The following is a 12,920-nucleotide window of genomic DNA, read 5'->3' as shown; positions in this document are numbered from 1 at the left end:
GATCATGTGTCAAATTTCATTGAATAATCATCAAAATTGCGACCTGTAGTTTGATTACAATGTTTACAAGCCCTATTCAGGGGTTCAGTTGTATGGGGGCTAGGTGAAATAATGGACCGATGTTAACCATTTTCAATAGGCTTTATCTCCGGTACTATAGAAGATCATGTGCCAAATTACATTGTATTATCATCAAAATTGCGACCTATAGTTTGATTACAAGGTTTACAAGCCCTATTCAGGGGTTCAGTTGTATGGGGGCTAGGTGAAATAATGGACCGATCTCCAATAGGCTTCGTTCCTGGGACAATAGAAGATCATGTACCAAATTTCATTGAATTATCTTCAAAATTGCGACCTGTAGTTTGATTACAAGGTTAACATGGACGGACAGACGGACGGACATAGCTAAATCGACTCAGAAAATGATTCTAAGCCGATTGGTATACTTTAAGGTGTGTATAGGACCAATATTATTGTTCGTTATAAACATCAGCACAAACCCAATATACCCTCCCCACTAAAGTGGTGTAGGGTATAACTAGAACTGAACTAGAACTGAACTAGAACTGAACTAGAATTGAACTAGAACTGAACTAGAACTGAACTAGCATTAACCTAGAACTGAACTAGAACTGGACTCTAACTGAACTGGAACTAGAACTGATCTAGAACTGAACTAGAATTGAACTAGAACTGAACTAGAATTGAACTACAACTGAACTGTGAACTAGAACTATAATAACGGGAGCCTGACTTTTAGAAATGGAACTTAATTATTCGAGTGAAAACTTTTAATGGTAAAATATTTTTCGCATAAAATTCAAAACAGACCTCAAATGGATTTCGTATAGATCTGTTTTTTATTTTCAACATGAAACCAAGATAAGGTACTAATAATCCTCAACCATTCAATATTCTAGAGAAGAATATAATTTCTAACTGACAGTTACGGTCTGTGAAACAACACACGTTAATATTTTTTTCAGAAAAAATTCCTCGTGTTCTTTATACTTTCAAAAAGAAGCCTCCAAATTCCGATTAGAGTCTGTAGTCGGTAGATTGACTGTGTTGTACATTAAATGGTGGTAATGATGGTGTGGCATGTTTGCATTTTGTGAACATGTGTTTGCCAAATGCTGATAAATGTCATTTAGCAAAAATACAAAGACACACACAGAAAACCTATATAAATACAAGAAAATAAAAATATGTGTTTCTGTTTCAATATGCTATAACTCGTAGTCTAACGATCTTCACAAACCTTATGGACGATTGAAATTTTTATAAGCAATTGTACCTTAAGTCTGATAACAATTTATTTATGTGTGTTTATGTTTTTAGTTTTTAGAGGTGTGAATTGATTTTTATTTTCTATGAGTAGATTTCTGATTGTTTTCCTAAATGATTTACGTACATTTATACAGAACGTATGCATTCACGCACTTTTAACGCGAGGGTTTGTCCTGGGGTTTACACAAACAAACAATAAAATTATATTCAAATATGTATACCCACTCATACACACAAACACATGTGTTAAATGCTTGACCAAATACCGGACTTCCTTGTTTTCTTATTTGTTGTTTCAAAATTTCCAACCAGGATTTTACGATTCTATTTATTATATTACGTTAGTTGTGTTCTTCACTTTTAGGTAGCCTTAACAATTGTTGTTGTTTATTCCTGAATCTTTTTGTTGTTTATTAGTTTTATGATATGAGAGAGTGTGTTTGAGTAGAGTAGCCAGGATCAAGGATAACGCCATACGCATTAGTGAAAAAATTAACAGACGAGCGCAGGCGCTTAGTTTAAACAGGCGTTATCGTGGGTTTAATTTTTGTCAAAGTCATTCATTATTTAAGAGGATTTTGCAGAGAAATTTTATTCGGTAAATAGGTAAAAATGGAAGGATTTGTCATAGCTTATATAAAGGATAAAAATCATCATAAGTTGGACTGATTTAGAGAATTTCTTACATTTTGTTGGATTAATATTACTTAAAGCGCTGAAAACAATCAGTTCTTATTTGTACTATTTCGTCTTACTTTATAAAATAAATGATTTTAGCTTATTGTTAAATAGTATCTGTTTCTACTCTTTCTATTTTAACTGAAGTTTTTCGCAATTTCGTGTCAATTGACCCAACTTTAAAAATCGATGTCTTCCGATTTGGATGAAATTTGCATTAGTATAGTATTAGTACTATTGGACAGCAGGCTAGACATGAATTTTTATCTCTATCGGTCAAGAACTTCTGGAGTCAGAGGGGGTCAAAATTGGAAATTTTGGTCATACAGGGTTTTATTCAAATGAGTGTAACTGTGAATCTAAGATTCTGCACATTTGAATATATAAAACTCTTACTTATTTAATATTAATAAAATTTTTACATAATTAGGTAACATAATGGACTGATGTTTGAACGAAACCTAGGTTAGGTTGTTAGGAGGATGTATAGTACATCAAATCCGAAGAAATATACCTAGGACACTATCGCGGCCTGTTGTGCGCTCTTTTCAGAAACTCAGTTTCTTGGACGTAATTCCTAAAAATTTTCCAACCAGTGTTAGTTAGGAATATTATTTCCGGAATAACATCACTTCCAAGATACTTGGATCTAACTTCGACGAATGCCTGACAGTGGTAAAGAATGTGCTCCAGAGTTTCACTGTCCTCTCCACATGCCCTACATTCGTCTGCACGGCCAATTTTTTATAGATGTGCTCGTAACCTGTCCACTCAGAATACGTTCCATCATATTTACTTCGGAGTTGCTCATTTTGAGGAGATTCCTCGTCTTGTTCTCATCAGGGTCACCACATAGGATCTTTGTGGTTCTACCCTTCGTTTCATTATTAAAAGAGGGCTTGTGGGATTCAGGTTTTGTTTCGTCGAATGGTTTTGCTTTTGTCAGGGTAACTACTTTGAGCTCTCCTCCCTTTAAAGCTATTACATTCGCCTTTTCGTTGCCGACTACTCCAGAGTGCCCTAGTACCCATATGATGTAAACCTTACCTCTGGAGGAGTATTCAGTTAAACTTTCTTACAATCCAATACGATCTTTGATTTAATTCTATCACCTGTTATCGCTCTAATTGCCTTCTGGCTATCGGTAAATATATTAAGGGCTGTGGGCGAGATATTTATTCTAATCCAATTTACACATTCCGCTTATTGCTCGGACTTCTACCTGGAAGCTTGTTTTATAATTAGATAAACGGTGGTATATTTCTGTTTCTGGGTCTTCAATATAGAACCCCTGGCCCACTTTGCCCCCCAATTTAAAGCCCTCCGTGTAACAACAGATTCCTACTGGTATTAGTTCTGGTTTTCCGTTTGACCAAGACATTCTATCTGCGATCAGCGTTTCAAAGTTTCCGACATATTCCGTTTCTGGTATGCGATCAGGCACGTCCGATGATTGTGTACAACCTTACAATGTATCCAGTATACATTGATGACGTGTCCTATAACCGCTTACATAGTAGGACTAAGACTCTATTTCATGCCTAAAGTTTTTCTACATATCACCCAGCACCGATGTGCCTTGTTGATCCTATCCTCTATGTGGTGTCTTACTTTGTCTGTCACCGGTATCTTCTTGCCCAGGAAGCAGGCAACGTAGAAATTTTTTTCTTTCTTGTGAAAACGAAGATTTAGTGTTAGCGGTAACTTCCTCGCTTTTAGGATTTGACTCCTCAACGTAATCATTAGTGGCTACATATACTGTGGTCTTAGGTTTTTAGTGTCCTTTTCGAGGCTTATTGTAACAGCCCATCCAATCGGCACCTGCCCAATTTTTGGCAAGACTAGCTAGTTCTAGACTAGTTCTAATCGATACCTATATTATACCTTACCTTTGAGGTTGATTTCGCCGACTTGGTCGTCTTCGGAATATCTGGTTTGGCGTTGTCAACCTTACTCGCATTATTCTGACTTGAGGTTCCTTTGAGTGAGTGTTTGGAAACAGTTTTGGACTGATTCAGTTCAAAAAGCTAGATCAGACAGTGATGTTACAGTCGTAATTGTCAATACAATAACAGTTTTGGTTTCTGAAAGTTATCATGATCCCTGATACGTAGAAAAGCATATATCAAATCATTTATTTAAATATCTGTATAAACTTGAAATAATTTTATAAGTCAGTCAACTCCTCAACATCTTCTTACATTTTGCAAAATAATTTAATCGCAATTTTTATTTACAATATATTACACTTAATGCAACTATTTAATTACAATTTTTAAATTATTTTTATTTTAATTTCTCATTTTAGGTGAGTTCCAATTTTAAAAAGTATAATAATAAAAACTCAAGTAAGTTCCATTGAAAATTTAAAACCGTGAAATTATTCGCCATCAAAACATGTATAAGTTTCAAATTTCGAAATGATCATGTTTTGTTACCGTTGGACTTTCAGGCAAACTTTTTTAATGATGGCCATGTGTGGGCGTTTTTTTTCCAAATGACTTCATAATTCAAAACTTAAATATGTTTAAAGTTTTTTATTTCGAATTGAGCAACATGAATGTTAAATACGGTATTTAATTATATCATAATTTGTATTTTTAATATAATGTCAGGTTTTCAATACATATAACTACATATGTATGTATATTTGACTAATTGAAGCATCAACTTTTTGCTAGAGTTGCGGTTAAAACAACATGCAACATAATTGCTAGTAATGAAAACATTGCAACTTGTTTTTTTTTTTTTGATAGACTTCAAGGTAATGGATATTTCATTTTGGCGGAGAACAACAACTTGTTGCCGATGTTTGTTTTCATTGTTGTTGTTGCTGCATTTGCAATAATAAAATTTGCAAATAGACCTGCAGTCGCGGTATCTATGTAGTATATAGCGTTGAAACAATTGTACAATAAATTAAGCACGTACCATATTCAGTTTGGTGGAACCTAATAAATTTTTCGTTGTTCAGTTCAGTTGGGTATTACAAAAGCTTGGAAATTATTTAAAGTTTTATGATTGATTTGCAACTAATAATAGAAATTAGGAATTTATTAATGTATCTGTTAAAATTCGTTATATACCTGCATTCTAAGAGGATCTAGCAATGAACGTCTGTCAACTTGTTATTCACACAGAGGGATAAAATATTTTCAATTCGGGTATGTACTGACAGTGTCATAAGGGGCATCTTAACTAATTTAGCTTAAACAAACGCGTTAATATATCTGGGGAATCCTGGATCTGACTGTCGAAAAACCCGCGTCGGTTTTCAAAGCAGCATGATGTAAAACAAGCACCACCAAGTCTCTGAAATTCTCCTTAAGTACCTCACAAGCTTCATGGATCCCTATTGGCAATAACACGATCAAATTCTCTGTACTAAAGAGTCGCAAAGCAAGATTTCGGTCTCCAAAAAGGCATCTCATCAAGCCAAGTCGGCTAACAGGTACATAACACCAAAAAAGTCGATATATGTGAATGAAGAGACTGCGCAGAAGATAACTATGTTTACAGTTTTTTCACATCGGATCAGATTTCCTATTAAATGGACTTAAAAGTTTCAAAGTATATGCGATTTTTGAAAAATATAAAAAAAAATATTTATTTTAGCATTACAAAGGAAAGGAATTGTTACGCAGTGTAATAAATCGAAGAGTAGAGTACCCACAAAATGGCCATTATAGCCTTCTTTCTTCTCCAGTTTAGATTGGTTAGCTCTGCTTAATAAAAACATAATTTGGGTGGTCAGAAATGAAACGAACAAAAAAATATATCTCAAAACAAAAATAATATTTCGTTTAAATGTTTGTTTTTATAATTCAACAAAATTTCATATTCAAACAATTTTTCTGCTGACTTGTACAAATACAAAATACTAATGCGAAAACTGCAAAATATTTATGAGGAAATTAGTTGTTTTCCCTGCCTGTATGTTTAAAATTAAATAAAAATAATATTTAAATAATTGCAAAAATTTTTTTAAAGAAAATTCAAAAGTTTAAAAAAACATTTGCTGAAAAGTTTTATTTATTTGCCAAATACAAAAACAGAGAAAAACGAAGAAATGCCAAAAACTTTAAAGAAATAAACTTACAAGGAGGAGGAGAATGAGAAACTAAGCAAAAGTTTTAATCTTGATTGAAATTTTTATAGTTTTGGCTTTGGGGAAGCAGGACTTTTAGGTGTGGCTGGGAAATGATCATTCAAGTGTTTACCTTATCGTTTGTTTCACTTAAATTTGAAAAACGCTTTTAACGCAAATGTGTGTAATTTGTAGTTAAAAAAGTTATAAAACTTTTAGCTTTAGTGTGTTTTAAAACTATTTGCTAAAGAGGCAAAATGGAGATGAATAAGATGGTGGAAATGAAGGTTTATGAGTGGTTATGTTAGTTATTTAGTTTATTTGTTAGTAAGTTAGTTAGTTAGTGAGTTAGTTAGTTAGTTAGTTAGTGTTAGTTAGTTAGTTAGTTAGTAGTTAGTTAGTTAGTTAGTTAGTTAGTTAGTTAGTTAGTTAGTTAGTTAGTTAGTTAGTTAGTTAGTTAGTTATTTAGTTAGTTAGTTAGTTAGTTAGTAGTTAGTTAGTTAGTTAGTTAGTTAGTTAGTTAGTTAGTTAGTTAGTTAGTTAGTTAGTTAGTTAGTTAGTTAGTTAGTTAGTTAGTTAGTTAGTTAGTTAGTTAGTTAGTTAGTAGTTAGTTAGTTAGTTAGTTAGTTAGTTAGTTAGTTAGTTAGTTAGTTAGTTAGTTAGTTAGTAGTTAGTTAGTTAGTTAGTAGTTAGTTAGTTAGTTAGTTAGTTAGTTAGTTAGTTAGTTAGTTAGTTAGTTAGTTAGTTAGTTAGTTAGTTAGTTAGTTAGTTAGTTAGTTAGTTAGTTAGTTAGTTAGTTAGTTAGTTAGTTAGTTAGTTAGTAGTTAGTTAGTTAGTTACTTATTAGTTAGTTAGTTAGTTAGTTAGTTAGTTAGTTAGTTAGTTAGTTAGTTAGTTAGTTAGTTAGTTAGTTAGTTAGTTAGTTAGTTAGTTAGTTAGTTAGTAGTTAGTTAGTTAGTTAGTTAGTTAGTTAGTTAGTTAGTTAGTTAGTTAGTTAGTTAGTTAGTTAGTTAGTTAGTTAGTTAGTAGTAGTTAGTTAGTTAGTTAGTTAGTTAGTAGTTAGTTAGTTAGTTAGTTAGTTAGTAGTTAGTTAGTTAGTTAGTTAGTTAGTTAGTTAGTTAGTTAGTTAGTTAGTTAGTTAGTTAGTTAGTTAGTAGTTAGTTAGTAGTTAGTTAGTTAGTTAGTTAGTTAGTTAGTTAGTTAGTTAGTTAGTTAGTTAGTTAGTTAGTTAGTTAGTTAGTTAGTTAGTTAGTTAGTTAGTTAGTTAGTTAGTTAGTTAGTTAGTAGTTAGTAGTTAGTTAGTAGTTAGTTAGTAGTTAGTTAGTTAGTAGTTAGTTAGTTAGTTAGTTAGTTAGTTAGTTAGTTAGTTAGTTAGTTAGTTAGTTAGTAGTTAGTTAGTTAGTTAGTAGTTAGTTAGTTAGTTAGTTAGTTAGTTAGTTAGTTAGTAGTTAGTTAGTTAGTTAGTTAGTTAGTTAGTTAGTTAGTTAGTTAGTTAGTAGTTAGTTAGTTAGTTAGTTAGTTAGTTAGTTAGTTAGTTAGTTAGTTAGTTAGTTAGTTAGTTAGTTAGTTAGTTAGTTAGTTAGTAGTTAGTTAGTTAGTTAGTTAGTTAGTAGTAGTTAGTTAGTTAGTTAGTTAGTTAGTTAGTTAGTTAGTTAGTTAGTTAGTTAGTAGTTAGTTAGTTAGTTAGTTAGTTAGTTAGTAGTTAGTAGTTAGTTAGTTAGTTAGTTAGTTAGTTAGTTACTTAGTTAGTTAGTTAGTTAGTTAGTTAGTTAGTTAGTTAGTTAGTTAGTTAGTTAGTTAGTTAGTTAGTTAGTTAGTTAGTTAGTTAGTTAGTTAGTTAGTTAGTTAGTTAGTTAGTTAGTTAGTTAGTTAGTTAGTTAGTTAGTTAGGTTGAAAGTAAAAATGCAAACCCGCTACCACTGTCTGACAATATCCACTATTAACATTTGCTAAATAGGGCGTAGACTAGTCAGCAGATAGATGTCCATCGACTAGCTCATATACTCTCCACTACACTAGTTCACAGACTAGTCATTAGAGTAGTTAATGAACTAGTCGGTAAACTAGTTAATAGGCTAGACACGATTTAAGAGAATAGTCAGGAGATGAGGGGAAGCTTATACGATTTGTAGATTGATCCTTAATGTCAGATAAATCATTTTCCACATTTAATAGCACCTTTGTTACAAATACACATACTCTCTAAATTATAAAGAAACTAGAAAAATATATTTAATTTCTTTAAAACAATCATAACGGATGTTCACAAATTTTCCAACATTCAAAAATTTATGATTTTGTTTTTTCTCAAAAATCACTCTATATCCTTTTCCTTAAAGAAAAACTAAATGCTGCAAGTCTTTGTTGATTTACCACGTTAACGATTTGTGAATTTGTTTGCTAAAGTTTTCCCTTCCAATACTTTTGCTACTTCGTCTAACTTTACTTCTCTAGAAGTATATTGAGAGAAGTTTCCGTACGCCTTTTTAAGTAAACAATAAGAACTATAATTTCTATTGATATTTAAAATAAACTCAACTTTATCTGCATACACAAACAAATATCAGTAAATAAACTATATATTTACATTTAAATGTACTTGATGGTAAAACCCTGCAGCTACAAGTGTCACTAGTTACCTAACTAACTACTTTCAAAGCTTTTGAAATAACAACACTCTTACAAATATAGAAATTTCGAACTCATCTGTCACTAAGTTCAAAGTCAATTTTCTGGCAATTATTGTAGCATTAACTACTTTATTGCGGAAAGGTAATGAAATAGGTAGCCAATTAGCACATGAATAAGAAACTGTGAACATTTTTATAACTACTAGCTTCGCAGCTAACTCTTGTCACCTTCAAAACTGCTGGACTTTTCTATCAAAATAAGTACTTCCGTCGGAAAGAATGCATGGCTTCTTGCATTTGTATTTATATACTTTCATATGTGTACTTTTTCTAAGGATATGCAAAAACTAACCAAAAAAAAGTAATTTCCACAAAAAAGTTTGTCGTTTATCGTAATAAAAGTAAGAATAATCTTATTTTGTTAGTAAATACAAGTAGAACTTCTATGAACTAAAATAAAAATAATACAGAATGTTTTTACAAGGAATAAATAGTATGTGTGTAAAAGAAATGAAGTATACTTTCAAGGACTTGAAACATAAATTAGGATTGTTTGTAAACAAGCACACACACATGCAAATTAAAATTTGCTATAAATTTTAGGAAAATTTTGAAATCGTTTTAAATTGATTTCAGCATTAATTAGAGTGTAAAAATGTGATTGAGAAATAGTTTAGTTATTGAAGACTTTAATAGGATTAAAGTGCTCTTAAAGTACTACTTTTTTAGATTATGTGAAATAAATTAGTTTAAAAACAATTAAGACAATTATATATATTCAGTTATGATTAATCACGTATACAGTATGCGTCCTAAATTTAGGAAGTCAGCCCTATATATGGAATTAGCTTAACTTAAGTTGAAAGGAGGATGTAAATCATATCCACTTTTGAAATTATTGGCGAAAAAAACATTATATTGCGATATATGAAAAGAATTTTTGTTCAATGATCAGAAACTTCGTTTCGTTGAAATAGTTCCTTAGAATTTTCCATAATATTATTGGATCTAATTTCGATGGAAGTCTGAAAATGTCACAGAAAGTGTTTAAGAGTTTCACTGTTCTCTTCCCATGCTCTACATTTGTCTGAAACCGCAAAACTGTGCGTCCAATAAATATGAGTACCGTTATACTAAACTGGGACTTATATTTTCTTAGGAAACTTCTCCTCCTGCATAAAGGGACCAACTTAAATGGACCCAAGTGAACTGCTATGAAGCTGCTGCCTTCGATACCTAACCTAACCTTCTCGTCCTCTATTTAGGGTCACTCCATACGATTTCAGTGCTTATATCTACCGTTCCCTTATTCCAAGTGGTCCTATGTAATACGGGACCCGTTATGTCAAACGGTTCGTCCCGTTAACTCCTTTAATCTTCTTTTCATTGCTCTTTCAATACCGATTATCCGATAGTAACACCCATATGGTAAAGTCTCAGATTTAACATTTTCAGCTGATATCGCCCTAAATAATAATCTTCTGTTTTTCGATTTCACACATCCCGTGATAGCTTGGACTTTCGCCTGAATAGCTAGTGTTGAGGTATGAAAGGCGATAGTTTATGTCGATTTCCGGTTTTTCGCAAGGAAAGTGTCCAGTATAAGACTTTGGTCAATTCGCCTAGAGATAAGAACCGCTCTGCTGTGAGTGCAGTGAGTTGTGATTGGAAGGATATTCATAAATCTTTTGCAAATAATCAATTGACAAAGTGCACTTATATCCAAACATGTTATAGTTTTTGTCCAATGAAATCCACCACCGCCTAAGCGGCTGCACCGATTTTATTGAATCTTCCTATATGTCTGAAAGGAACTATATGCTACCTTTTCTCAGAAACTGCAACAGCTGGAGTTCCCAAATTTTATATGGACTTTGACATCAGTGCAAACATTCGGGAAGAAAATGAAAGATATTGGCTATAGTGGGCGTTGCACCTTCCATATATAGAAAATATTAAAGTAGTGTATCTGAGAAAACATAATAATTAGAATCCTAAAGAAACCACTTTAGTATCATTATGAATATTTAAGACAAAATGGACAGACTAAAAATATGGGGCGTGGCACCTCCCTTATGAATTAAATAAAAAAATTCGTATATATGGGAAATCATTAGAGCTGGAATGCTCAAATTTTGTATGGGCAACATTAAAGTCTATATGAAAAATTTGGAGGAAATTGGGCGGAATAGAAATAAGGGGCGTGGCACCACCACTTGAATTGAAGACAAAAATTCGTATATATGGGAAACTACTGGAGCTAGAATCCAAAATTTTTGTACAAACAACTTTGACATCCATTTAAACATTTGGATAATAAATGGGCGGCTTTGTAATAGGGGTCGGGTCACCTCCTGCATGAATTAAATACATAAATTCGTATATCTGGGAAACCTTTAGAGTTAGAATACTCAAACTTTGCACTAGCATCATTGAAATACATTTAAACATTTTGGTATAAAAGGAGCGGAATGGCTGTAGTGGGCGGACACACCATATAAAGAAAATATTAATTTAGTATATCTGAGAAAATATAACAGTTAGAAATCTAACGGAACAACTTTAGTATCATCATGAACATGTTATACAAAATGGGCGGACTAAAAATATGGGGCGTGGCACTACCTTATGAATTAATGACAAAAATTCATGTATCTGGGAAACTATTGGAGCTAGAATCCTAAAATTTTGCACGAACAACATTGACATCCATGTAAACATTTGGATAATAAATTAGCGGGTTATCAATTAGGGGCGTGTTAACTACCATATAAATTAAATATAGAATACGTATATCTGTTAAACCGTTAGAGCTAGAATACTCAACAACATTGAAATATATACATATGAACATTTGGGGATAAAATGTCTACAAAATCTAGCTCCCATATAACCGGACCACCTAGTTATCACTTTGGAGTTTACAGTTATATGGTAAATTCTCTACCTTTCAGAAAATAACTTGAACGTTTATAATACAGTTATAAATATAATAACAAACTGAATAAATAATTGCTACTTAAACATAAATTCCTCCACAGGATTCGACCCATAGACATAAATTTTAACTTTTCTATTCCCAAGTTAGTACAATTTAACCCTTTAGTACATTTGTACTTCGGCTTACTTGCCTACTTTTCTCATATAACTTCTATTTTTCATCTTAAAAACTAAATTCTTTAATTAAAATTAATTTCAATTTGAAAAGTTTTCTACATAAATGTGGTCACACATAAGAAAACTTTAACTAATAGAAAAACTTAAAATGCCCCCACCCTTAATCAGTAGAGCCTAACCCAAGTGGTAAACATTTCTACCGGTTCTTTACTTCCAGTCAACGCACACAACAAAACACCTTTAATTCAATCGAAAAGAAAAACTATAAAATAAAACAAGTAAGAAATTATAGTCGGGCGAGGCCGACTATATAATACCCTACACCTTTGACAAAAATATAATGTGATTTAGTTGCCATAATAAAGCATTTAAGTTGAATTGTACCTTGCATTAGATTTACATACTTAAGCCGTTTATTGTTGAATAAAATTGTGGACATTTAAGTGAAATTTTGATGGGGGCTTTTCATAGGGGCTAGGGTCATATGAGAACCTATTATTATGGAATTCGTGGGGGTCATCAAGTCTTGTATACAACTTGGTTATTGCAGCTTTTTGTCGAGATATGAGTATATTAAACATAATTATGAACTTAAAAGCCCTATTCGGCGGGTTCAGTTGTATGGGGGCTAGGTGAAATAATGGACCGATGTAAACCATTTTCAACAGACTTCATCTACGGTACCAAAAGATTTCATTGAATTATCTCCAAAATTGCGACCTGCAGTTTGATTACAACTTTTAAAAGCCCTATTCGGGGGTTCAGTTGTATGGGGGCTAGGTGAAATAATGGACCGATGGTAACCATTTTCAATAGGCTTCGTCTACGGTACCATAAAAGATCATGTGCCAAATTTCATTGAATTATCTCCAAAATTGCGACCTGTAGTTTGATTACAAGTTTTAAAAGCCCTATTCGGGGGTTCAGTTGTATGGGGGCTAGGTGAAATAATGGACCGATGTTAACCATTTTCAATAGGCTTCGTCTACGATACCATAAAAGATCATGTGCCAAATTTTATTGAATTATCTCCAAAATTGCGACCTGTAGTTTGATTACAAATTTTAAAAGCCCTATTCGAGGGGTTCAGTTGTATGGGGGCTAGGTGAAATAAT

This window comes from Lucilia sericata, unplaced genomic scaffold, assembly GCF_015586225.1.
Source record: "Lucilia sericata isolate MDLA Ls3-8-SP2 unplaced genomic scaffold, ASM1558622v1 Contig002146F_arrow, whole genome shotgun sequence".
NCBI lineage: Eukaryota > Metazoa > Arthropoda > Insecta > Diptera > Calliphoridae > Lucilia > Lucilia sericata.
Note: the sequence above shows the minus strand (reverse complement) of the source record.